This window comes from Hyla sarda (assembly GCF_029499605.1).
Source record: "Hyla sarda isolate aHylSar1 chromosome 2 unlocalized genomic scaffold, aHylSar1.hap1 SUPER_2_unloc_6, whole genome shotgun sequence".
In the NCBI taxonomy this organism is placed as follows: Eukaryota; Metazoa; Chordata; class Amphibia; order Anura; family Hylidae; genus Hyla; species Hyla sarda.
This window is the reverse complement of record NW_026607613.1, coordinates 322,651-347,399: the sequence shown is the minus strand read 5'-3', so window position 1 is coordinate 347,399 and position 24,749 is coordinate 322,651. Positions and strand designations below refer to the sequence as shown.

Here is a 24,749-nt window from a genome sequence, read left to right as displayed (position 1 = left end):
GCCTTGTACTACGGGCCAGGTCCAAAACGGAAGCCTGACTGCCCCCCCTCTGATTGACCTGTCAAACCGGTACTTCGTCCTCGATACCATCTCCTCCCCCTCCTTGGAGGGGGAAAGTGAGGGCGGGGTGCCTAAGGTGAGAGAGCCTCTGGGGGGAACTGGGCCCTGTCCTGCGGAGGCACCTTCCTCGGAGGGCAGGGCTAGACTGGGGCCGGACGGAGACGGGGACCCCATCGACCAATCAGAGTCTAAGAAAAGGTCGAAAAGTGGTCCTGCCCTTTCCTCTTCTTCAGGGGATGAGGGGGCAAAAAAGAAGGGGAAGCAGAAGTAAAGGTGTGGCCGTCTAACTCAATCACCAATGATGGCGGCACTCACCCCATTGACGCTGGCATCTATTAACTGTGCCAGTATAAAGTCGGATACGGCTAGATTCGCAGCCTTCGATTTTCTCGGCCGTGTTGAAGCCAACATTTTCCTTTTACAGGAGACCAGGTTGTCAGATCTAGCCTCTCTGGTGAAAGCCAGAAGAGAGTGGAGGCGCGGGCCCTCCCACTGGTCTCTTGCGGCTGAGCCGTATAGTTGGGTGGCGGTCCTTTTTACCGCTCCGGTTGAATGCAGACGGGTTATTGAGTTAGAAATGGGGAGGTGCCTGATCTTAGATATCCTCATGAAGGGACAAGAGCTCCGGCTCATAAACATCTATGCCCCACAAACAAAGCTGGGCCGTAAAAATCTCTTTATGAGGATTAAGCCCTTCCTTTTTACTAGCCGGCTGGTGATCTTTGGAGGGGACTTCAATAATGTCACAAGGTCCCAAGATAGGAGAGTCTCCAACGGTCCGCTGGATTGCGATAGTGTGGCCCTTAATAATATAGTTAGGGAAGCTCGCCTAGAGGATGCCCACATCCGGAGCCCCTCAGGCCACGCGGGTTTCACCTATCATCAAGGTAGTCGCAGGTCTAGGATAGACAGGTTTTATTTAAAGGAGGAAGCCGTCTCTTCCGCAGTGTCCGTGGTTGAGGTGGAGTTCTCTGATCACTGTATGATTTTGTTTTCCCTGAATGTTTCAGAGACCCCCCGGATGGGTAAAGGTTATTGGAAGCTGAATTTGTCCCTCCTGGAGGAAGCGGAGATAAGACAGTCCTTTGAGGATTTTCTTCAGAGTCAGGTACCTTTACTGGGCCTTTGTAGTAGTAAGTCAGAGTGGTGGGAGATATTCAAGAAGCGGGTTGCGGGGTTCTTCCGCCAGCTCTCGAGCCTCAGGTCCCTGAATAGGTATCGCCTGTATCAGGGTCTGAGGAGGAAACTCGAGTTTCTTGTCTCGACTGGAGGTAGTCGTGATGATATCTCCAGAGTGAAGTCCTTGCTGATGAGGTGTCAGTACGATAGGCACGCATCTTTGGTTTTTGAGAGGGGTTACGGGAAGTACCGCTCGCCCGACCCTTACAAGAACTGCAAGATGTCAGTGAGTAGTAAAGTAGTCTCAGGACTGGTTGATAGTACAGGATCTCTGAATCGGTCCAGATCAGGGATCCTGGAGGTCGTCAGATCCTTCTACTCACACCTCTTGGGGAGGAAGGATCTAGATCGAGACAGGATGTCGGTTTTCCTGGCTGAAACCATTCCTGAGCCAAGGGTAGACCCCTCTCTTGATGTTTTGGCAGAAGATATCAGGGAAGAGGAAGTGAGACTGGCGATCGAGGGGCTCGCCCCCAAGAAGTCGCCAGGTCCAGATGGCTTAACATCCGAGTGGTGTAAGACCTTTAAGGAGTCTTTAGCTCCCCTCTTGACCAAGGTATTCAATGAGTGTCTCTCCTCGGACACTCTGCCAAAGTCAATGAGGAGGTCAGCCCTGATTCTTCTCTCAAAAGGTAAAGATCCTAGCCGTGTTGAGAATTGGAGGCCCATAGCTCTTCTCAATACGGACAGGAAGCTTCTGTCCAAGATACTGTTTAATTGGCTGGTGAAGTTTGCACCCCGGCTCCTTTCGGGGGCTCAGCACTGCTCTGTTCCAGGCCGAAGCACCTTAAGTGCTGTCCTCAGTGTCAGGGAGGCAGTGGAGCGGAGTAGTGCGGGTCTCTGGAAGGGGTACTTGCTGTCCTTGGATCAGGCCAAAGCATTTGATCGGGGGAACCACGAGTACCTCTGGTCCGTCCTCCTGAGATATGGCTTACCGAGTACTTTTGTGAATTGGCTTAAGATCTTGTATGCCGGGGCAGAGAGTTTCCCACTGATGAACGGGTGGTCTGGCCGCTCTTTTGAGGTGGGGTCCGGAGTCCATCAGGGTTGTCCTTTGAGCCCGCTTTTATACGTGTTCTTGATTGATCCCTTCGTCCGGAGAGTAGATCGTGGGCCGTTGGCGGGAGTCGGGATGAGTCTGGTGGAGCTGGATGTCACCCAGAGAGTGGTGGCGTACGCTGATGATGTCACTATTTTCGTCTCCTCGAGGGAGGAGGTCGATGTGGTGATGTCAGAGGTGGAGCGCTACTCGAAGGCATCCGGGTCCAAGATCAACCGGGAAAAGTGTGAAAGTCTCTGGCTGGGAGGGGGGGATCCCACATTTGATCTCCCGGACACCCTCCCAGGGCCCCAAGACTCAGCAAAAATTCTGGGCATCACATTCGGCCAGGATGATTATCCCACCAAAAACTGGGACGGTAAGCTCCATGATGCCACTCAGAGGGTGAACCAGTGGAAGGGTTGGTCTATGACTCTCAGAGAAAGGGTACACCTGATCAAATCATACCTGCTCCCCTTGTTTATCTATCTGGGCAGTGTATGTATCTTGCCAGAGGCTTACTACACTAGGGTCTACAGCCTGTTTTTCCAACTGTTATGGGGGAACAGGTTGAACCTAGTAGAGGGAGGTTACGTACCGTACGAGGAGACTAGGGGGTTTATCTATGGTAAACCCTGTGGTGTTCTTAACAAACACCTTCTTGAAAGCTAACATCTCGAACCTCTGGAAAGAGAGGGCTTCTCCGTGTGTACTCTCCTGCAGGGAATGGTTTCGGCCTTTCTTCCAGGAATGGGAGAGAGGAGGGCAAGTGAAGGACCTCCGTACACCCCATGGATATCTTCCGGCTTACGCTACCCCGACTCTGAAGGCGTTACGTCGGTGGGGTCTGGGAGTGTGGGAGATCAGGACCCAGTCAAGGCAGTTCCTTGACAAACGGGTTCTGTTGACCCACTTCCAGAAGCCTCTGGCGCTCAGGGACTGCCCAGGTCGGGATCTGAGGGTGGGGTTGTATCTTTTAAACTTGAAAAGGATCCCCCAGAAGTTTTGGGACTTGGCCTGGCGCTGCTTTCAGGGGAAGCTAGGTGTAAGGGACAACCTGAAGTACAGGAACTCTGATGACCGGGGGTGTCCCCGAGAAGAGTGTGTGGACACGCTGGAAAGCATGGACCACTTCCTGCTTCATTATCCCTTTAACGTAGGGGTCTACAACCGGGTGGGCGCTTCCATTGGCTGGAGTCAGCTTGCCGGCCTTACCTATCCGGAGTGGGCTTATGGGGCATTCAGGACCCTCGGTGGCCGAGATCGGGGCACTTTATTTTTAGTTAGCTTAGTGGTTAAGTATCACACGTGGAATGCACGGTGTTTAGTGTCAACCCAGCAGAAAGTCCTCTCCGAGGTGGAGGTCTGTAGGAACATCACCGGTGACCTCGGGAAGATCAGGTCTTTGGAGTATGGCAGTCTTGGCACCAGTAGGGCTTCTCTCCTATGGAGAGGGTTTTCTTTTGATGTGCCCTAGGTACTAGACCTTTTTGGTAGAGTACCTTTATTTTGGTTAAGGAAAGGCATACAGGGATAGAGATAGAGTGATAGTAGGGTCAGTTTGATGAAGGGATAGAATTAGGGAGAATAGTAGGGGGAGTTAGGGAAAGAGTTTAAATTTCTTCAGTGTATCAGATCTGCCATCCTTCTCCCTGGTGGTGGGCTGTTGCATGTGCACCATAGCTTTTTGTTTTGTTTTCAGCTGATATGGTATGAAGGGCTTACAGGCACTGAACTTGGGCCTAAATTGGGTTGTGGTCTTGTATGTAAGGTTGTATTTAGTTGGTTGGTTGGAGTGCTAGGTGGGGAGGGGGCATTTGTGGGTGTTTTTTTATTTTATTTTTTTTTTCTTCCTTAAGGGATCTGACATGGGTCAGTTAAGGACTGGACTTAAGAACTGTACGAACGGTTATGGACTGGCCCATGTACAGGAGGGGTGGTGTGGGAGAGGGCACAGTTTTAGTGTAGGATTTATTTTTGTTTTTTTGTAGGTATTTTTGTGAGGCACATTTATTATATTTGTATGTATACTGTGGTATGTATATTGTTTTATATTATTGTTTTATTTTATTTATTTGTTGGTATATTGTGTCATGTATTTTGTTTTATATTGTTGCATTAGCCATAAGAAAAGGGCAGTCGGACCAGTTGTAGTTATGTAGTATTATTATTGTGTATAGGTGTTTTTTTGTCTGTGTATATATAACTTTTATTTAAAAAGCAGAGGTGTGCATTTAATAATATATATATATATATATATATATATATATTTTTTTTTTTTTTTTTTAATAAGCCAAGTTGTGCTGTTGTTATTTTCATTCTCAATATATATATGTGTGTGTGTGTGTGTGTCTTTCTTAGTTTTGGAGATTATGCGTGTGTTATGTTTTCTGTTGCTTTATTTATTTATTTATTTTCCCAAGTATGGATGATTTTGAGTTATAGCCAGGTGGTGCTGAATTTTATGTTGGTTTATTTATTTCATTTAATTAGCCAAGTTGAGCAAATAATATTTTTTTTTTTTTTTTTTTTTGTTATGTGTGTGAGTGAGTGTGAATTTCATAGTTTGCTTAGGTGTATAGGTATAGTATAGTTGTAGTTTGGTATATTTTGGAATTTATTAAAGCTGGGCTGGCCGGTTAGGCAGGGTTTTATTTTATTTTACATTTCTGTTGTAGCTAGTTAAGCTTGTTTTGTGTTCTTGTTTTTTGGAATTGTTTTGTATTTTTATAATAAAAAAGAGTGTCAGCAGAGAGCACTTCCTGTGGAACACAGCAGCTGTTGGGTGTGTCTGACTTCCAGAGTTTTCCAGAGAGAGAGGATTGTAGCAGTGTTTCCTACAGCCTTTTCCCCAGGAGGGTGGCAGCTTCCTTGGGAGAGCCTCCTGCTATGGAGCCCCAGACTTCCACCCCTCGAACTAGGCCGGCGGGGGGTGGGAGTGAGTGAGCTACGGCCGATTCCAAGGACAGGGTGAGAAGATCCAGCAGGCTCCGCAGTAATGTGGAGCCCACTTCCCCGTCCGTCGCTGGAAACCGCAAGGCGTCCGATAAGAAGCTTATGATTATGTCTTCAGGGACTGTGTCTGATATTATGGGACCCCAGCAATGAGGGGTGAAGGGTCCCAGGGAGTCGCTAGCTACTTTCGGTTCCCGCATGCAGACAAATCTAGTAGAATATGAGCAGCTGGGGAAAAAGCTGAAAATCATAAGGGAAGACCTGAGGTTTGCTCGCTACAAAACAGAAAACTCTGCCAAGGCTATGAGGGCTAAGTTTGCTGCCAGGGTGTGTGAGCTGAAGGCAGAGGAGCAGGAGGTGGTGAGAGCCCGAATGCTGATTGTAGAGGGTGCAGGCATGTTTAAAGAAAAATTAAAGAATGAAAACCGCTATAAAACCATGCGGACCCCTGTGAAGGAGGAAGAGGATAGTCAGGGGGAGGAAGAGTGCTTGTGTGTCACGGAGGAGAAGATGGAGGAAGGTGGTGAGGGAGATGGCGGCAGTGAGGGTGATGAGAGTGAGGGGGATGTGTGTGGTACCCTGTGTACCCCTAAGACCTCTGTCACCCCGAGTGCGGATTACATCAACCCTGCCCAAGTCGCCTTACCAGCCACCTCTGAGGAAAGTGACAGTAATGATGGCGGTGACAGTGGACTAGTCTGTGGGGGGCTCCTGCGGGCCATAGTGATGCAATAGTCACCCACCCGTCTGGAAAATTTCAGTTTTGGCCAGGACCTGGGCCCTGAGGAGAGGAAGAGGAAGAAAAAGAAGAAGAAGAAAAAGGCTGAGGAGCAGATAAAGTTTGTTTTCTCTCCTATCCAGCAGTCTGGGCCACCTGAAATGTTGGTTCAGGCTGCTGGGCCCCCCACCCTGCCAGATCCCGCTTCTGCTGTGGAACGGGACCAGCACGGGGGGGTACAGTGCTGCATCCAATATGGCCGCGGGTGCTACAGTCACGCGTCCTGCTGGTAGGGAAGAGCAGGAAGGGCTAATAGTGGGCAATAGCTATGCGGCAGTTTGCAAGGGGAGCGGTTCCCCGAGTATTGTGAGCAATGTTACTATCCCTGCGGGGCACTTCTCTGAGAGGGGGGGGGAGTGTCCAGGCGCCTGAGGTGTGTAGTGAGATCTTCTGCTCGGGGGGCGGTCCCCTGGGCGCTACTAGTAGTGTCGGTGCTGCGGGGCACTCCCCTGAGAGGGGGGGGGAGCGTCCAGGTGTCAGAACCTGCTGCTGAGCCCATGCGGTTGGGCGCAGTGTGTGGCGCAGGCACTGCAGGGATCTCCCCTGTGAGAGAGGGTAGTCCCTGCACATCAGTGGCAGGAGGAGTGGTGGAGGTGCGCCTGGAGGGGCAGCCTCAGCTTCGGGAGGTGATGTCGGCGGTGACATCTCGAATGGAGGAGGAGTCAGGGTCGCCGACAATGGCAGCCGCCGGTGACCTGAGAATGTACAAAAAGGCCAAGCTAAAGCATGTCCAGGCCAGCCCAGAGGTAGTGGGTGAAGCAGCTGCTGATCCCAAAAATACTGTCAACAAAAGCAATGTTAATACAAGGTGTGTGAAAGATGGGAGAGGTAGTGCTGTGGATGAGAGGGGTGTATGTGGCAGTGGTAGTGGTGCAAATGGGAGGAGTGGTAGTGGTGCAGATGGGAGGAGTGGTAGTGGTGCAGATGGGAGGAGTGGTAGTGGTGTAGATGGGAGGAGTGGTAGTGGTGTGAATGAGAGTGGTGATAGTGGAGTGAATGAGAGGAGTGGTAGTGGTGCAGATGGGAGGAGTGGTAGTGGAGTGATCGGGAGGAGTGGCAGTGAAGTGAATAAGAGTGGTGATAATGGAGTGAATAGGAGGGGTGGTAGTGGTGTGAATGAGAGGAGTGGTAATGGTGCAGATGGGAGGAGTAGTGGTGCGAATGAGAGTAGTAGTAGTGGTGTGGATGGTAGGAATAAGAGTGGCTTTTGTGGCAGTACAGGTGGCCTAGGCGGGGATGTAGGGACGGTGTCTGGTCCGGCTGCCCCCCCGGTCGTCAGGAGTTATGCAAGTATGGCGGCTGGGGGTTCAGTAGGATCTTTACCTTCTGCATCTGGTGAAGGTCAGTTGCAACAGCGCCTCCTGGAGGCACTAAAGAGAGGAGAAAGGACGCTCCAGGTAGAGGGAAAGGAGAAGGACCTGTCTTTTTGGGTGGAGAGACATGGTCTGGGAGCGTTCCGAGAGAGGAATGGGGAGACCGTATGGTCCCTCCAGACACCCGGGCAGGAGGTAGGTCGCAGGAATGTGGCCCATTTTGTCTGGAAAGGCGAAGATGCGTGCCCCCAAAGGGGCAAGGTGGTGGAGCTTCTTTTCCAGATGGGTTTCAGGGCTGGGGACATCTTTGCTCTGATTCACCCCTTCGGCTCCTCCGAGTTTGACGTCAGCTTTGTTAGGCCGGAAGGACTAGATCTCTTTTGGTCTAATTATGAGCTGATGAAAAACGAGCCCGGATGGCGAGATTTCGCTGTAAAAGCGGTATCTCGCCAGAGTATGGTAAAGAAAGTGACCGTTTTGACCCGTAATGAGTCACTTTCTTGTTATGACATTATGACCTGGCTGGGCAGGTACGGGGAGGTGACGGACGTCCCCCGGAAGAACTTTGACGAGCACAATATATGGTCTGGGGCGTGGACGTTTTCCGTTCGTCTCAGGCGTTCAGGGAACACGGTCACCCACATCCCTTCGGCCGCCTTTCTGGGATGCGACAGGATTCAGATCTTCTACCAGGGGCAGCCGAGGCTGTGTCACAGGTGTGGTGACCCAAACCACTTTAGTGCCAACTGCACTCAGCAGATGTGCGCCCTCTGCTGTGCGGTGGGTCATCTGGCGGCCACCTGTGGGCAGATCGGTGTAACTTGTGTGGTGACTTAGGTCACCCGTTCAGCCGGTGTCCACGCTCGTTCTCTAACACTGTGACCGCCCCGGCTGGGGAGAGCCTAATGGTTGCCCCTGCGGGGGAGGGGACTAGTGGAGGAGAGGGGGCACCAAAGCCAGTGAAGGAAAAACATAAGACCCCCTCTATGTGGAGGCGAGAGGAGAAGCGCAGGTTGGAGAGGGCCCTTGAGAATGCCCAGGTGCCAGGGGTGGCTCGGGGTCCCACTCCAGACACTGGCTCAGAAGGAGGTCAGAATAACTCTGAGGCTTTGGGTGGGGCCGAACTGGATGAGGAGATAGGGAGACTGCGTAGGGAAGAAGGTCAAGATGCTCCTTCCTCCAGTAATGCCTCTGAATTCGAAACTGTGGATGAGGAGGAGAAGGAGGGGCAGACAGTAAATGGTGGCCAGGAAAAGAAGAGGAGGAGGAAGAAGGGTAAGAGTGAGGCAGCGCCGTCCTCCTCTTCAGTTGTAGCCTCAGACCATAGAAGGAACAACTCAGTCTCTGACCCTCTGATCGTCCTTTCAAATCAATATGAGGCCCTTGGGGATACCATCTCCCCTCCTCTTCTCGAGGGTCCGGAGGCAGTGCGGCCTCCAGGAGGTGCCGAGTCTCCTTCCTCTGGGGCAGTTTCCTCAGGGGCTGAGGTAACACCAGATGCTGGAGGTAAAGATGCTGGGATGGATATATCCCTGAGTTTAAAAAGAGGCAAAGGGTCTTTCTCCGATTCAGATGGGGGTGGAGGGAAGGAGAGGAAGAAGGTTTAAGGGCTGAGGCCATTTAACTCAATCACCCAGGATGGCAGCACTCACCCCACTGACGTTGGCATCCATTAACTGTGCCAGCATAAAATCAGATACGGCTAGATTTGCAGCCTTTGATTTTCTCGGCCGTGTTGAAGCCGACATTTTCTTTTTACAAGAGACCAGGTTGTCAGATCTAGCCTCCCTGGTAAAAGCCAGAAGAGAGTGGAGGCGTGGTCCCTCCCACTGGTCTCTTGCGGCTGAGCCGTATAGTGGGGTGGCGGTCCTTTTTACCGCTCCTGTTGAATGCAGACGGGTTATTGAGTTAGAAATGGGGAGGTGCCTGATCTTAGATGTCTTCATGAAGGGACAAGAGCTCCGGCTCATTAACATCTACCCCCCGCAAACTAAGCAGGGCCGTAAAGATCTCTTTATGAAGATTAAGCCCTTTCTTTTTACGAGTCGGCAAGTGATCTTTGGAGGGGACTTCAATAATGTCACGAGGTCCCAAGATAGGAGAGGCTCCAATGGTCCGCTGACTTGCGATAGTGTGGCACTGATTAGCATAGCTAGAGAAGCTCGCCTAGAGGACGCCCACATCCGGAGCCCCTCAGGCCACACGGGTTTCACCTATCATCAAGGGTGTCGCAGGTCTGGGATAGATAGGTTTTATTTAAAGGAGGAAGCCGTATCTTCCGCAGTGTCCGTGGTTGAGGTGGAGTTCTCCGACCACTGTATGATTTTGTTTTCCCTGAATGTTTCAGAGACCCCCCGGATGGGAAAAGGTTTTGGAAGCTGAATTCGTGACTCCTGAAGGAAGCGGAGATAAGACAGTCCTTTGAGGATTTTCTTCAGAGTCAGGTACCTTTACTGGGCCTATGTAGTAGTAAGTCAGAGTGGTGGGAGATATTCAAGAAGCGGGTTGCGGGGTTCTTCCGCCAGCTCTTGAGCCTCAGGTCCCTGAACAGGTATCGCCTGTATCAGGGACTGAGGAGGAAACTCGAGCTTCTTGTCTCGACTGGAGGTAGCCGTGAGGATATCTCCAGAGTGAAATCCTTGCTGATGGGGTGTCAGTACGATAGGCACGCATCTTTGGTTTTTGAGAGGGATTTCGGGAAGTACCGCTCGCCCGACCCTTACAGAAACTGTAAGATGTCAGTGAGTAGTAAAGTCATTTCAGGACTGATTGATAGTACAGGATCTCTGAATCGGTCCAGACAAGGGATCTTGGAGGTCGTCAGATCCTTCTACTCGCACCTCTTGGGAAGGAAGGATCTAGATCAAGATAAGATGTCGGCTTTCCTGGCTGAAACCATTCCTGAGCCACGGGTAGACCCCTCTCTTGATGTTTTGGCAGAAGAAATCAGGGAAGAGGAAGTGAGACTGGCGATCGAGGGGCTCGCCCCTAAGAAGTCGCCAGGTCCAGATGGCTTAACATCCGAGTGGTACAGGACCTTTAAGGAGTCTTTAGCTCCCGTCTTGACTGAGGTATTCAATGAGTGTCTCTCCTCGGGCACTCTGCCGAATTCAATGAGGAGGTCAGCCCTGATTCTTCTGTCAAAGGGTAAAGATCCCAGCCGTATTGAGAATTGGAGGCCCATAGCTCTTCTCAATACGAACAGGAAGCTTCTGGCTAAGATACTGTTTAATCGGCTGGTGAAGTTTGCACCCCAGCTCCTTTCGGGGGCTCAGCACTGCTCTGTTCCAGGCCGAAGCACCTTAAGTGCAGTCCTTAGTGTCAGGGAGGCAGTGGAGCGGAGTAGTGCTGGTTTCTGGAAGGGGTACTTGCTGTCCCTGGATCAGGCCAAAGCGTTTGATCGGGTGAACCACGAGTACCTCTGGTCCGTCCTCCTGAGATATGGCTTACCGAGTGCTTTTGTTAATTGGCTTAAGATCTTGTATGCAGGGGCAGAGAGTTTCCCACTGGTGAACGGTTGGTCTGGCCGCTCTTTTGAGGTGGGGTCCGGAGTCCATCAGGGTTGTCCTTTGAGCCCGCTTTTATACGTGTTTGCGATCGATCCCTTCGTCCGGAGGTTAGATTGTGGGCCGTTGGCGGGAGTCGGGATGAGTCTGGCGGAGCTGGATGTTGCCCAGAGAGTGGTGGCGTACGCTGACGATGTCACTATTTTCGTCTCCTCGCGAGAGGAGGTCGATGTGGTGATGTCGGAAGTGGACCGCTACTCGGAGGCATCTGGGTCTAAGATCAACCGGAATAAGTGTGAGAGTCTCTGGCTGGGAGGGGGAGATCCCATGTTTGATCTCCCGGACACCCTTCCAGGGCCCCAAGAGTCAGCAAAAGTTTTGGGCATCATATTCGGCCAGGATGATTATCCCACCAAAAACTGGGATGGTAAGCTCCAGGATGCCGCTCAGAAGGTGGACCAATGAAAGGGTTGGTCTATGACCCTCAGGGAAAGGGTACACCTGATCAAATTGTACCTGCTCCCCTTGTTTATCTATCTGGGCAGCGTATGTATCTTGCCAGAAGCTTACTACACTAGGATCTACAGCCTGTTTTTCCAACTGTTATGGGGAAACAGGATGAACCTAGTCAAGAGGGAGGTTACGTACCACACGAGGAGACTAGGGGGTTTATCTATGGTAAACCCTGTGGTGCTCTTAACCAACACCTTCTTGAAAGCTAACATCTCAAACCTCTGGTCAGAGAGGGCTTCTCCGTGGGTACTCTCCTGCAGGGAATGGTTTCGGCCTTTCTTCCAGGAATGGGAGACAGGAGGGCAAGTGAAGGACCTCCGTACGCCCCATGGATATCTTCCGGCTTATGCTACCCCGACTCTGAAGGCGAAAGGTCGGTGGGGTCTGGGAGTGTGGGAGATCAGGACCCAGTCAAGGCAGTTCCTTGACAAACGGGTTCTGTTGACCCACTTCCAGAAGCCTCTGGCGCTCAGGGACTGCCCAGGTCGGGATGTGAGGATGGGGTTGTACCTTTTAAACATGAAAAGGATCCCCCAGAAGTTTTGGGACTTGGCCTGGCGCTGCTTTCAGGGGAAGCTATATGTGAGGGACAATTTGAAGTGTAGGAACTCTGATGACAGGGGATGTCACCGAGAAGAGTGCGGGGAAACGCTGGAAAGCATGGACCATTTCCTGCTTGATTGTCCCTTTAATATAGGGGTTTACAACAGGGTGTTTGCTTCCATCGGCTGGAATCAACTTGCCGGCCTTACCTATCCGGAGTGGGCTTATGGGGCATTCAGGAACCTGGGTGGCCAAGATCGGGGCACTTTATTCTTAGTTAGTTTAGTGGTTAGGTACTACACGTGGAATGCACGGTGCTTAGTGTCGACCCAACAGAAAATCCTCTCCGAGGTGGAGGTCTGTAGGAACATCATCGGTGACCTCGGGAAGATCAGGTCTTTGGAGTTTGGCAGTCTTGGTAACAGTAGGGCTTCTCTCCTATGGAGAGGGTTTTCTTTTGATGTGCCATAGGTACTAGACCTTTTAGGTAGAGTACCTTTATTTTGGTTAGGGACAGTGTTCCCAGAGATAGGATGAGAACAGGGTTAGTTTGAATGGAGGGATAGGATTAGGGAGAATTGTAGGGGGAGTTAGGGAAAGAGTGTAAAATTATTTTGAAAGTATCAAGTCTGCCATCCTTCTTCCTGGTGGAGGGCTAATGCATGTGCACGCTAGCTTTTATTTTATTTATTTTTTTAAACACATTTTATTGAAATTTTTCAAGAAAAAGAAAAGAAAAACAGTATAACAATCCAACGATAGAGCAAAACATTTGCCATTTGGATACAGAGCTGTGCAATAGGGTCATTAGGACATGTGGACATATGGACTGATACATGAGCAGTATGAAGTCAGAACAGTATTTCATCATATCAACAGTAGAGCTACACAGTTCAAGAATCCCATTCAAACGTGCATGCATAAACATTGTAAACGTGTACCCCCTTGACAGATATAGAAATGGTGTATTCATGATGGAAGTTGTAGGGCCCCCAAGGTATACCCGATGACTCCCAAACAGTACCACTCAGTGGAACTGAAGGGCCTAACTATTTCTGCAATTTCGTCTGTTGAATAATGCTCTAGAATAAACACTTCCCACTTATCAAAGAATTTGGTAGTGCGTGTGGTCTTATGTCTAGTCAAGCCTATCGAGGTTGCATAAACGCTTCATTTGGGAAGTCACCATAGAAATAGTAGGTGGTGAGGATGACATCCATGAATCAAAAATACATCTCAATGCCACCAATAGTATAATAGGGAGGGAGTGTCGTGAGTGGTCAGGGTCAGGTGGTCTGAATTGATGAAACAGTAGAGCTCTTGGGGAGTTAGACAGAGTCACATTCCATGTTTGTGTAATATAGGTAAGCAGTATTCTCCAGTAGGGTACTATGTGAGAACAAGTTCAAACGCCATGCCAAAGGTCAGTTAGGGGAGTGGAACATTTGGGGCAGGCAGTGATCCTATCCGGGAAATTGGGAGTCGGTAAGATGTTAAAACCATAGAGCGCCCTATGAGCAAGTTTAAAGTACGTTTCTCGCCATCGTTCATTAATGACACACCTACGAATGATCGACCACCCATGTAATATACAGTCAGAGATATCCACATCAGGGATCCATTTGGACCAGGAAGCAAATATTTTAGAGGGGTCCGTCTTGATCAACATCTTTTTAAGTGTCAAGTATATGGAGAATATCGACAGCTTATGAGGGACCGAACCAATAAGGTAATCTAGGGCATGGTCATGTGTTTCTATCTTAGGGTTGCGTAAGCGTGAGGAAAAAAAAGAATATAACTGATTTAAAGGGAATATATGGGAGGGTGGCAGTTGAAAGGTGTTCAATAAGGTTTGAGGAGATAGCCAGCGTTTGTTGGGTTTATCAATAAGATCGCATGCAGAAGATAGACCCTGGTGTGCCCACAAAGTGAATGTGTGTGTAGGGATGGTTACAGGCAATTCGGGATGACAAGTCAACGGGTGATATTTAGAGACCAGGAATGGTAGCTTAAATAATTTACGAACTTCCTTCCATGTGGCCACGGTGTCCCTTATAAGGACAGATCGTTTCATTAAGCTGGGCATTTTCGCATAAGAGGTGTGTAACAGGATCCACAGATCCCAGGGGTGCGCCAGCGCCCTTTCCAAATTGCCTACCACATGAATGGAAGAGCCATGGATCCAATCGATCACAAAACGAAACAAGCAAGAAAGATTGTATCCCCTCACGTTAGGGAAATTCAGTCCCCCCTCCTGCTTGTCTAGCATTAATTTGTGTAGAGCAATGCGGGGACGCTTGCCCGCCCATATAAATTTAGTGAAGGCCGAATTTAATTTATGTATATCTGCGTGTTTAAGGAGTAGTGGTAAGGTCTGGAGTGGATATAGGAGCCGCGCAAAACTAATCATTTTAACTAAATGACATCTCCCCATGAAGGTTAGAGGAAGGCCATGCCATCTTGTCAGTTCTGTGCATATTTTGGATATGATTGGGGGGAAGTTAAGAAAATAAATCGTATCAGGAGTTTTTCCCACTTTGATCCCCAAATAGGTAACCGAGGAATCCGCTATGCGTATACCCAATTGAGTTATGTTAGCCACCCATCGCGGCGGGTGTACACCCAGTGGAAGTAGTTCCGATTTGGAGACGTTGACCCTATATCCCGAGAAGGTGCCAAAGAGGGTTAGGTGGTCAAGAATAACATGCAGTGAGGTGTCTGGGTCATTTAAGAAGAGCAAAATGTCGTCTGCGAACATGGTAAGTTTCACCTCCCGCTCTCCGACCTTGATGCCCTCGTACACTGGGGATGTCAGTTATGATCGCGCTAGAGGTTCCAATGCAAGGTCGAAGAGAAGGGGCGAAAGAGGGCAACCCTGTCTCATTCCTTTAAATAACGCAATGGGTGATAACAGTATCCCTGGCGTGTAGATCCTGGCCGTGGGCGCCCTATATACTCCCGTTAAATAATTACGAAACGCACCGTGCAGGCCCGCCCGGTCCAGCACCATCCCCAACCAGTCCCATCTCAAATTATCGAACGCCTTTTGGCGTCAAGAGCCAGTAGCGCTGGTCGATCTCCCGGTTGAGGGCTATGCTGGAGCCGGTCCAAGACGGCAACGACCGTTCTGATATTCATGGTTGCGGATCGTTGTCTGATAAAGCCTACCTGGTGGGTATCCACTAGTGTCGGCATGAACCTCGCCAGTCTGTCTGCTAGAATTTTGGACAAGATTTTGACATCCTGGTTTATCAATGATATGGGCCTGTATGAGCCGGGATCCCTTAAGTCTTTACCCTTTTTAGGCAATACTTTAATATAGGCCATAGAAGCTTCATCAGGGATATTGCCCGTAGATAGAAATTCCTTGTATACATCGGTAAGTAGTGGTGAAAGTTGTGGTAAAAGCGATTTAAAGAATTCCCCGGTGTACCCGTCAGGGCCTGGCGCTTTATTGTTATGTAAATTGGGGATGACAGCCTGAATTTCTGCCTCTGTGACTGGAGCATTAAGCACCTCCCTCTGGTCATTCGACAGAGAGGGGAGATCAAGACTCCTCAAAAATGTTTCTCCTGCCAGTAGGTTAGAAGGGGAGTCTGCATATAAAGTGGCATAAAAGTTTTCTAAAATTTTATTAATGGCGTGAGGGTCGTGTTTTAAAGTACCCGTGGAGTCCCTAAGTGTAGTTATGTGGGAGGGGGGCTGTCTCCCTTTAGCCAGGCAAGCCAAAAGACGTCCAGCTTTGTTGCCGTGACGGAAGAGATCAACCTCAAATTGGGATCTTTTCATATGCTCATGTCTGTCTAGCCATATCTCGTAGTCAGATTTGGCCTGTTTCCATGCCTCCTTATGTGATTCGTTCGGGGAATTAAGAAAAAGAGCGTAGGCTTCCTTTAGGCGAGAGCTGGTGGCTAGAAGTTGTGTGCGGGATTTGCGCTTTAGTGCCGAGATATGGGCTATCAACCGTCCCCTGAGGACTGCCTTCCCTGTTTCCCAGAACAATGCCGGGTTTTGCCTGTGTGAGTCATTTGTAGTCGCAAATTTTAACCACCAGGCCCTGAGCAACTCCACGAAGTCCTCGTCTTTTGTCAGATAGGAAGGAAATCTCCAGAGTATATCAATTCCCTTGGGGCAAGAGGGAAATAGGCGTAAGATTATTGGGGCATGGTCTGATAATGCCAGATCTCCAATGTCCACCGAACACAACCGATAGCTCAACTCCATGCTCATAAGAAAATAATCTAATCTCGACCATGATCCGTGGACACTGGAGAAATGCGTAAACTCTCTATCGTCCGGATGAACAAGTCTCCAGGTATCCACTAAGCCCAATTGGTCCATGAAGGGTGCGAGAACACAATCCCGAGCTCTCGGTAATGGGTTGTGAACATTAGGGTTGTTCCGGTCTACTCGGACATCCAGAACGGTATTAAGGTCGCCCCCTATCAGTTTCCTGTCTACTGTATCCGATTGGATCTCACTAGCCAATTCCCTAAAAAAAGATTCATTCTTCCCATTAGGTGCGTAAATATTGTATAGGCTCAGGATTTCCCCATTGTGTTCTATGGTGAGGTGTGATACTCTGCCGTCCGAGTCAGTACTGTGAGAGATAAGAGAAAAGGCAAATGACTTGTGCAATAGTGTGAGGACTCCCGCTTTGCCGTCTTTGGCGGAGGACCCGTAAACCTGACCCACCCATTGTTGACGCATCCTGAAGAAATCCTGGTCTGTTAGGTGGGTTTCTTGTAATAACACAATATCCGGAGAATAGGACCTCTTCAGCAAGCGTAAAAACAATCTCCGCTTGTGTGGGGACCTAAGGCCCTTCACATTCCAGGATATAATTTTAAGCATAACAATACCCTGCTAATGAGACCGGCAGATATATATCAGAAAACACTAAAGAATATGCAGTCGGAAGAAGGCATGTCATAGTAGTGACTAAAAGAAACCAATGTGTGTTCTGACAATAACGTGTAGCCTTAGTGTGTGGTATGAAACCCATGTCCTGTAAAGAAAAACAGCGTGGAGAATAATGCAACATAGTCATCATAATGAAAACATAAACTAAAACAATCAAAAAAACACTAATGAGAACCCAATGGGCCGACAGATGGAACCAGTCGCACCAGGTCGGGTTAAGGGACTTCCTTTTTTCTGACGACATAGGTAGCATCAAAAACAGCAGGACAATGAGGCCCCCCCGCCCCCTCCCCCTCACTAGTCGGCTCCGAGACCCGGTGATATCAACGTTAGAACACATGTTAGAGACACGCTAACCCAGGGAGAAGTAGTCTCCAATCTTGGCCTCTTGCAATGGTATGCCCCCTCCGCAAAAAGAAAAATATACACACATAACAGAGTAATAGGAGAGGAGAAGAAAAACCTGTTCCCAGTGGCTCGCGTAGCGGTCGGTCTGTCCGAAAGGGAGGATCAGTCAGCGAGGCAGTGCAAAAAGGAATACAAGTCTCAGTCTGGTGAGGAGGTGCGTTCCCCGCCGTGTCCATTCCTTGGAGAGTGTTGTCTACGTCGGCGACTTCTCGGCGCAGGAGAGCATGCTACATCTCTGGCAGGTGATCTGGAGCGGTCGTCTCGCCTGGAAGAGCGGGATCTCCTACTCGGGGTAGCGCGTGCAGATCTTCTGGATGAGGAATTCAGGATTTGTTCCAAAGATGAGGAAGCGGCTTCTGGAGATTTATAGGTGGAAATAGATCCGTCAGGGTGGAACACTCTCAATATAGCAGGATACAGTAACTGGAATCTGTATTTGGCTTTAAAGAGTGCAGTACAGATGGCGCTGAAAGCTCGTCTCCGTTTAGCCACCTCCACAGAGAAATCTTCAAATATGAGAAGGCTCATACCCTGGACTACAAGGGGTTGGGACAGTCGTCTGTAAGCACGTAATATCTCCACCTTATCATTGAAGTCCAGGAGTTTCAAAATTACTTGCCGAGGGCGATGTGCCAAAGCTGCAGGACCATTTGAAGGCGGATCTGGAGGCGGGCCGATCCTGCGTGCCCTTTCCACCCGGCAGGGGTGCGACAGGCCCAGTGTTTTGGGTAAGTCCCTCTCACAGAACCGTTGCAGATCAGCGGGGTGTATAGATTCCTGTACACCCACTATACGCAGGTTATTTCTTCTGGACCTGTTTTCAAGGTCCTCCATTTTCTCCGATACTCTGGACAGTTCAACTTCTGCCGCTTTCAATCGTCGTTCCATAAGAGAATCACCATCCTCCAAGTGGGACACCCTCTGCTGCACGTCAGTGATTCGCCCTGTATGAGCAGACACTTCCAAAGTCAGGTTCTGTAAGGTAGCTTTAAGAACCTCCTCCACTATCTGTTGCACATTAGGGGTAATGCGGAGTGCCATTTCAGTGGCCAGCATTTGATAGTCAAAGTGGACTGGCAGTCCTTGTGAGACAGGAGGCTGGCTTGTTGGTGCTGCAGTCTCAGAGGTGTTATGTATGCCCCTGCTATCTGCATTATCCACCTGTCCTGGAGGTAAGGCACTGGCAGGTGAGGGGGCTGACAAAGTGACCTCCATTTCCCCCTGAGAGTCCTCAGTGTGTGGAGAGGGCTGAAGAGGCTGTGGGAGTGCAGCGCAGGCCGCCCGCAGCACTGCGGTATTATCAGTCGCGGCCGCGGCCATTTTGAGTGAGCCGCCGGCTGATTTCATGGCGGAGGCCAGTGGCGGCGTTGCGGGCGGACCTCCACTGCGCTGAATGAAGCGCTCCATACCTGGAGGTGAGCAGCGTCTCCGGGGGCCTGTCACCGGGACGAGAGGACGTATGGAGCCGGGTACAGGCAGGTACAAGCTGGGGAGGTGCGGGAGCTCACTGCAGAGGCTCCTACATCGGCCGCACCGGAACCGGAAGTCCTCTTTGTTTTGTTTTTAAGCTGATATGGTATGAAGGGCTTACAGGCGACCAAACTTGGGCCTAAAGTGGGTTGTGGTTCAGTGTGTATAAGTTTGTGTATAAGTTGGTTGGGAGGAGTGCTAGGTGGGGAGGGTGTGCTTGTGGGTGGTGGTGTTCATCTTTGGGGAACCTGACATGGGTCAGTTAAGGACTGGACTTTGTGAACTGTAAGAACGATGTGGACTCTGAACCATGTACAGGAGAGGTGGTGTGGGTGAGGGTACAGTTTTAGTGTAGGGTTTTTCCTAGGGTTTTCTATTGATTTTGTAGGAGTTTTCTGTAGTGCATATATTTTGTTTATATTATATTTTATTTATATAGTAAATTTAGTAATTTTGTACCTATATTGTGTTACATCTATATTGTTTCATATTGTTTCATGTTATAGCGTTATGGTAGCCGGACCAGTTGTTGTGTTGATATGTGGTTTATTTTGTTTATTTCAGTTATTTGGTCTGTTTTATGTTTTCTTTGGTATTTTCATTATAGAGGATCCAGTTAATTTGGACGTTTTGTAAGTGAATGTATGTGTGATATGATTATTTTGATTATTATTATTATTACAATATAATTGTTTTTTTTTTTTTTTTTTTATAATTTTTTTTTTATAAGAAAAAAATTATATATATATATATATATATATATATATATATATATAGATTAAAAAATATAAAAAATGTAAAAAATAAATTAAAAAATATATAAAAAATAAAATGTAAAAAAACATATAATAAATTTTTTTTATTTTTTTTTATTTTTTTATTTTTTTTTAGGTGTGCTTGCTACTTTTCTGTTTAGTTTTCTTGTTGCGTGTTCCCAAGTATGGATGGTTTTGAGTTATAGTCGGGTAATGATAACTTTTATGTTTATATTTTGTCAAGCCAAGTTGTGCTATTTTATTTATTTTTCTTATGTTCATTTTCGGTAAGCGTGTGAGTGTTTGATTAGATATTTTGGGCATATTTTAATATCTTAGTATTTTAGTATCTTAGTAAAGCTGGGCTGGCCGGTTAGGCAGGGTTTTGTTTATGAGGTTTTGTTTTTGGTTCTAGAGTATTTCTTATTTATGTTATAGCTGGTTAAGCTTGCTTTGTGTTTTGTATTTGATAAGTTTTGTATTTTTCTAATAAAAAGAGTGTCAGCAGAGAGCACTGTGGTCAGACTGGAAAGAAATCCAAAAAGAAAATAACTTCCTCTGTAGAATACAGCAGCTGATAAGTATTGGAAGGATGAAGATTTTTAAATAGAAATAATTTACAAATCTGGCAAATTTCCCCAACCTCAAGGTTAGTGTTTAACCACTTAAGGACCTAGGGCGTATGGATACGCTTTGACGTCCTGGTACTTAAGGACCCAGGGCGTATCCATATGCCCGTGGGAATTTCAGTCCCCGCCGCGCGCCGGGCGGGATCGGGCCGGGGTGACTGCTGATATCAATCAGCAGGCACCCCGCGCAAATGCCCAGTGGCTCATCAGACCCCCCACACTTGCGATTTGCGCCGATTCCGGGTCATACAGGTCTATTGTGACCCGGTGACCCGGAATAGAAGGGGGATTGCGGTTGTCTAAGACACCCACGATCCCCCTGTAGGCATAGGAGTGAGGTGGCAGGGTGTCCACCCCTCCTATCCTTGCTATTGGTCTGCTATTGATCGTCAGAAGCGACGACCAATAGCAGACCGGGGGCGGGGGGGTTAACTTTCGTTTTCCCCGTCCTGCCCACCTACAATAGGCGGGGCAGAACGGGGAACCGAAGGGGACCGGGCGCCGACGTCCACTTACCCGTCCGGAGGCAGCGGCAACGTTGATCGGCGGGCGGCGTCATGTGCTTCTGAAGAGGACGGCTCCCGGGATCCTACAGAAGCCGGTAAGTTGATCTGGAGGGCTACAGTCTGAGACTGTGGTCTCTAACTGTAGCCCTCCAGATGTTGCAAAACTACAACTCCCAGCATGCCCAGACAGCTGTTTGGGCATGCTGGAATATGTAGTTTTGCAACAGCTGGAGGGCTGCAGTTTGAGACCACTATATAGTCTGAGACTGTGGTCTCTAAACTTTATCCCTCCAGATCTTGCAAAACTACAACTCCTAGCATGCCCACATAGCTGTTTGTTGCCTGGGCATGCTGGAAGTTGTAGTTTTGCAACATCTGGAGGTCCACAGTTTGGAGATCACTGTGCAGTGGTCTAAAAACTGTAGCTCTCCAGATGTTGCAAAACTGCAATCCCCAGCATGCCCAGAAAGCAAACAGCTGTCTCGGCATGCTGGGAATTGTAGTTGGGTACCTCCAGCTGTTGCATAACTACATCTCCCAGCATGCCCTTCGGTATTTAGTACATGCTGGGAGTTGTAGTTTTGCAACAGCTGGAGGCACACTGGTTGGAAAATACTGTTAGGTAACAGAACCTAACTGAAGGTTTTCCAACCAGTGTGCCTCCAGCTGTTGCAAAAGTACAACTACCAGCATGCACGGTCTGTCAGTACACGCTGGGAGTTGTAGTTTTGAAACAGCTGGAGGTTTGCCCCCCCCCCCATGTGAATGTACAGGGTACATTCACACGGACAGGTTTACAGTAAATTTCCTGCTTCAAGTTTGGGCTGCAGCAAATTTTTTCACCGCAGCGCAAACTCCTAGCGGGAAATTCACCGTAGCACGCCAGTGTGAATGTACCCTAAAAACACTACACTACACTAACACATAATAAAGGGTAAAACACTACATATACACCCCCTTACACTGCCCCCCCCCCAATAAAAAATTAAAAACGTCTTGTACGGCAGGGTTTCCAAAACGGAGCCTCCAGCTGTTGCAAAACAACAAAACACCAAAGAAAAAACACATTCTATAATAATAATAATAATAATAATGATGATGATGATGATAATATTAATACACATTGGGACAGATGTATGAAAACCTGTGCAGAGGTCAAGTGGACCAGTTGCCCATAGCAACCAATCAGATTGCTTCTTTCACTTTTCAGAGGCCTTTTTAAAAATGAAAGAAACTACCTGATTGGTTGCTATGGGCAACTGGTCCACTTTCCCTCTTCCCTGGTTTTGATAAATCTCTAAGACCCCCCCCCCCAGTGCTTTTAGCAAAAATTACACATAGATAGCTGAGAAAAGAAATGAGGGGGAAGATTTTGATGTTTGTTTGTTTTTGCAAAAAAAAGAAAGAAACATCAAACAAGAATTGTGTTTGTTCCTAGGCTTAGGCTGTGATTACAAACAACATATAAATGGTGTTTTTCAAAGCCCACATTGCTTTATTTCTGGTCCCTTTTCCCCCCTTTCGACAGACGTCTGTCCAACTATTGCAAAGCTACAACTCCCAGCATGCCCTGACAGCCGAAGGCTGAGAGTTGTAGTTTTGCAACAGGTGGGCAGCCACAGGGGATCGGTGTTGCAGTATGTCATTCTAGGGCCATGGTGTCTGATCTTGAACTGGCAGTAGGAGCCACGACCACTTTAAATCAATGGCTGCCGGGACGTCTGACTAGTGACATCCTTCGCTCCAGACCGCAACGTCAGGGACGTCACTCGTCAGACGTCCCGGCGGCCAGCGCTGCTCATTGAGCCTACCGGAGTAGCATTGATCTATGTAAGAAACCTATGGGCCCAGGCTGTTGGAGCCACCAAATGGTATTACATATACAGAATGTCTGGTTAGGAGAAACAAATATAACGCACCCACAGGGAGTGGCGCCAATTTAATAAAATTTGTCAAAAACCTTAGATAACACTCATACAGAATATATTAGAATATATTAGAATATTTTTTATTTTCAGCCAATCAGAGAGCAGCACTACTGAAATAGAACTCCCAGGAGGTAACAGCGTGTCACACATGTGATGTCATAACCATTGTCCACCAAAGAGCAGCACTGAGCAGAAATAACACTGCTCCTGTTCATTCTCCATCAGTGAGGGGCCGGTGCTGGACACTGTGTAGGGACGCGGGAATGCAAAGTCATGCACATGACTGTGACTGGTAAGTGTTACATTGTTGTGTCCAAAAGATCTTTAGTGCAGTTCCATGTGTATTTCTATGATAAACATGTAAATAATTTATCTTTTTTTTTCTTATCTTAGATGCAGTATCTCCAGGACATGGAGTAGCATTTCCGGACCTACAGCAAGACGTTGGATGAAGGCATAGCCCCAGAAATAACACTGGTCCTGTTCATCAGTGAGGGGCCGGTGCTGGACACTGTGTAGGGACACGGGAATGCAAAGTCATGCACATGACTGTGACTGGTAAGTGTTACATTGTTTTGTCCAAAAGGTCTTTATTGCAGTTCCATGTGTATTTCTATGATAAACATGTAAATAATCTATCTTTTTTTGTCCCCTGTCTTAGATGCACTATTTCCAGGACATGGAGTAGCATTTCGGGACCTACAGCAAGACGTTGGATGAAGGCTCAGGCCTAGGAATCATGCACATACACAGAAACATTTGCCCAAATTATAGAGGTAACCTCCTTTAGTATGCCCAGAGGAAGGGCCATACAGTAGCCATGGATTCCCTACAGGTTTCCTCCCCTCTGGAGGTTTTTCCTGTCCTGAGTATTAGTTACTGTACGCTCTTTGTGAGTGATGGGAGGTTACAAAAAATCCCCTACACAAACATTTTAATAAATTATAAATAAAGTTCCCCTTTTTTTAAACTGTTCTTTGACTTGTTCGACTCATTTATTTATTTCTGTGTGTGAAAATAGAGTTAGCAAAACATGGATGACCAAAGCTGCTCTCCTGCACGATCTGCATAATGCGGTGCGGAGAGAGGCAACTGGTGCTGGGTGGTGCAGTTTATGAGGCAAACGTAGAACACCCAGCAAGTTCCATGCACAAGCCTTTTTCTGATGAATGGGACTCATGCAGGGAACTTGCTAGGGGTCATACGGTTGCAAAGGATCAACTTTTGGGTACATGAACTGTCCCTTAAAGGGGTACTCCGCCTCTAGATATCTTATCCCCTATGTAAGGGATAGGGGATAAGATGTCTGATCAAGGGGATCCTGCTGCTGGGACCCCAGCAATCTCCAAGCAGCAACCAAAATTCTAAATAGTATGTTTAGATCACTGGTTCCTGTGGTGGGATTCGTGACATCATGCCACACCTTCTTGTGACATCACACCACCTCCCATAGACATAAATGGAAAGGGCGTGGCGTGAGGTCACGACCCGCACCACGAGAACCCAGAGTTCTAAATATATTATTTGGAACGCCGGGTGCTGCATGAAGATCACGGGGGTCCCAGTGATCAGTCATCTTTTGTCCTATCCTTAAGGTAGGGGATAAGATATCTAGGGGCGGAGTACCACTTTAAGGAATTAGAGAGTGTAGGCATGCCTTACAAGCAGGTAGAAAAAGAACAGCTGGGAGAAATGACAGGACACGAAGCAATGTTTGGCTGGGACCGATTTTGGGTGTGTTCTGGCCAATTAAAGGAGAACTATGGCAAAAATTAACTTATCCCCTATCCATGGGTTATGGGATAAGTAGCTGATCGTGGGGGGTCCCCATGCAATACCTGGGATGAGACCCGTCGCTCAGTGAGAAGCGCTCGCTGCAGACGTCAAATCTCAATTTCCCTGGACCCCCCCCTTCCTTCATGTCCACCACAGACGCCCCCAGACTGCTGTCTCTTACAGAGTTTTATGCCCAGAAATGGTTGGCTACTCACTTTGTCAGTAGATTCTCATCCTAAATATGAAGACAATCGGGGAAATGTACCTGTGGAGAGGAAATGTTGTCCAGTTGCTCTTAGCAACCAATCAGATCACTTCTTTTATTTTTCAGAGGTCTTCTCAAGAATTGAAGAAGCAATCTGATTGGTTGCTATGGGCAACCTGATGAAAACATTTTTTTTCTTTAACAACTACAGTGCTACAACTCCCATTGTAGTGTGTCTGTTCAACCTGTGCCTCCTCCAACCC

General features: G+C 48.3%; 1 long non-coding RNA gene across 1 annotated transcript in view; it reads left to right on the top strand.

Moving 5' to 3' along the window:
* Nucleotides 1-23,466, top strand: part of LOC130298391 (uncharacterized) — a 107,732-nt gene extending 84,266 nt beyond the window's left edge. The window contains exons 2-3 of the long non-coding RNA XR_008849777.1: nucleotides 22,899-23,063; nucleotides 23,167-23,466. This is a non-coding gene — a long non-coding RNA (uncharacterized LOC130298391). The remainder of the gene's footprint in view (nucleotides 1-22,898; nucleotides 23,064-23,166) is intronic.
* The last annotated feature ends 1,283 nt before the right edge of the window (nucleotides 23,467-24,749 follow it).